The sequence below is a fragment of the Bos javanicus genome, chromosome X, assembly GCF_032452875.1.
Source record: "Bos javanicus breed banteng chromosome X, ARS-OSU_banteng_1.0, whole genome shotgun sequence".
Lineage (NCBI taxonomy): Eukaryota > Metazoa > Chordata > Mammalia > Artiodactyla > Bovidae > Bos > Bos javanicus.
Genome location: NC_083897.1, coordinates 15,076,953 through 15,079,847, shown reverse-complemented (window position 1 = coordinate 15,079,847; position 2,895 = coordinate 15,076,953).

Below are 2,895 nucleotides of genomic sequence, written 5' to 3'. Positions count from 1 at the left end.
CAAAGAAACAGAGGAATGCAATAGAATGGGAAAGACTAGAGATCTCTTCAAGAAAATTAGAGATATCAAGGGAACATTTCATGCAAAGATGGGCACAATAAAGGACAAAAACAGTATGGACCTAACAGAAGCAGAAGATATTAAGAAGAAGTAGCAAGAATACACAGAAGAACTACACAAAAAAGATTTTAATGACCCAGATAACCACAAGAGTGTGATCACTTACCTAGAGCCAGACATTTTGGAATGTGAAGTCAAGTGGGCTTTAAGAAGCATCACCACGAACAAAGCTAGTGGAAGTGATGGAATTCCAGTTAAGCTATTTCAAATCCTAAAAGATGATGCTGTGACAGTGCTGCACTCAATATGCCAGCAAATTTGGAAAACTCAGCAGTGGCCACAGGACTGAAAAAGGTCAGTTTTCATTCCAATCCCAGAGAAAGGCAATGCCAAAGAATGCTCAACCTACTGCACGATTGTACTCATCTCACACGCTAGCAAAGTAATGCTCAAAATTCTCCAAGTGAGGCTTCAAAAGTACGTGAACTGAGAACTTCCAGATGTTCAACTCGGTTTAGAAAAGGCAGAGCAACCAGAGATAAAATTGCCAACATCCATTGGATCATAGAAAAAGCAAGAGAGTTCCAGAAAAACATCTACTTCTGCTTTATTGACTATGCCAAAGCCTTTGACTGTGTGGATCACAAAAATCTGTGGAAAATTCTTAAACAGATGGAAATACCAGACCACCTTACCTGCCTCCTGAGAAATCTGTATGCAGGTCAAGGAGCAACAGTTAGAACTGGACATGGAACAACAGGCTGGTTCCAAATTGGAAAAAGAATATGTCAAGGCTGTATATTGTCACCCTGCTTATTTAACTTATACGCAGAGTACATCATGTGAAATGCCAGGCTGTATGAAGCACTAGCTGGAATCAAGATTGCCAGGAGAAATATCAGTAACCTCATATATGCAGATGACACCACCCTTATGGCAGAAAACGAAGAGGAACTAAAGAGCATTTTGATGAAAGTGAAAGAAGAGAGTGAAAAAGATGGCTTAAAGCTCAACATTCAAAAAACTAAGACCATGGCATCCGGTCCCATTACTTCATGGCAAATAGATGGGGAAACAATGGAAACAGTGACAGACTTTATTTTGGGGGGCTCCAAAATCAGTGCAGATGGTGACTGAAGCCATGAAATTAAAAGACATTTTTTCTCCTTGGAAGAAAAGCTATGAGCAAACTAGACAGCATATTAAAAAGCAGAGACATTACTTTGCCAGCAAAGGTCCATCTAGTCGAAGCTATGGTTTTTCCAGTAGTCATGCATGGATGTGAGTGTTGGACTATAAAGAAAGTTAAGCGCCAAAGAATTGATGCTTTTGAACTATAGTGTTGGATGAGACTGTTGAAAGTTCCTTGGACAGCAAGGAGATGAAACCAGTCTATCCTAAAAGAAATCAGTCCTGAATATTCACTGGAAGGACTGATGGTGAAGCTGACGCTCCAATACTTTGGCTGATGCAAGGAACTGACTCATTGGAAAAGATGCTGGGAAAGATTGAGGGAAGGAGGAGAAGGGAACGGCAGAGGATAAGATGGCTGGATGGCATCATGAACTCGATGGATATGAGTTTGAGCAAGCTCCGTGAGTTGGTGATGGACAGGAAAGACTAGTGTGCTGCAGTCCATGGGGTCACAAAGAGTTGGACATGACTGAGCAACTGAACTGAACTGAACTGAAACTGTGAGCTATGTGATGGCAGGGAGTGTGCTTTATGCATTGTTGTAATAGTACCTGACACAAAACCAAGCACATAGTAAGTATTCAGTACATATTTGTCACAATATAAGTGTCATTCCTTTGATCAGAGGCCAATCCCTTCACATATACACTGGACCTTGGACCTTCTAGTGTTTGCAGGGACCATGAAATACTATAACCCTCTGATCTCCTACATCTTCAACTTCTCTCTTTCTAATAAGTTCTTCTTCCTAATAGTATTAAAATATTTTCTATTGCTTCACATTGTAAAAACAAACATCTTTCTTTAAGCAACTTGTTCTCACCAAATCAATTTCCCTTTAGAACCATGTTTCTCCAAAACATTATCTACACACAGTGTCTTCTTTCCTTCTCCTTTTATTCATTTCTGTATCTCACTCCAGGATGACTTTTGCAGTCATCACTCTATGAAATGTCCTTTTAGTGAGGTCATCAATGTCCTCCATGTCACCAGAGGCAATGGACTCTTCTCTGTCCTCAGATTACCCCTCCTCTAAGCAGCCTTTGGTATAGCTTACCAGGCTTTCTTCTTTATAACACTCCTTTCTCTCTACTTGCATGAGCCTACACACATGGTTTTCCTGCTACCTCTCTATATCATCCTCACCCTTATTCTTCCTCTGAAGTGAAAGTAAACATGATCGTCACTCAGTGTGCCTGACTCTTGGTGGCCCTATGGACTGTAGCCCACTGGGCTCCTCTGTCCATGGGATTCTCCAGGCAAGAATACTGGAGTGGGTTGCCATTCTCTCTTCTCTAGGGGATCTTCCCGATCCAGGGATCGAACCCAGGTTTTCCACATTGCAGGCAGATTCTTTACAATCTGAGCCACCAAGGAAGCCCAAGAATACTGGAGTGGGTTGGCATTCTCTTCTCCAGGGGATCTTCCCGATCCAGGGATCAAACCCATATCTCCCACACTGCAGGCAGATTCTCTATCATTCACAAGGGCCTGTTCTTGGCTCTTTTCTCTTCTTTCTCTAAACTGTTTCTCAACATGATTCCCCCCATTTCCATGATTTTAACTGCCATCTACATGCTGACGGCTTCTAAATTCATATTTCTTGCCCAGATAGCTCTTCTGAGTTGAGAATAGTATATT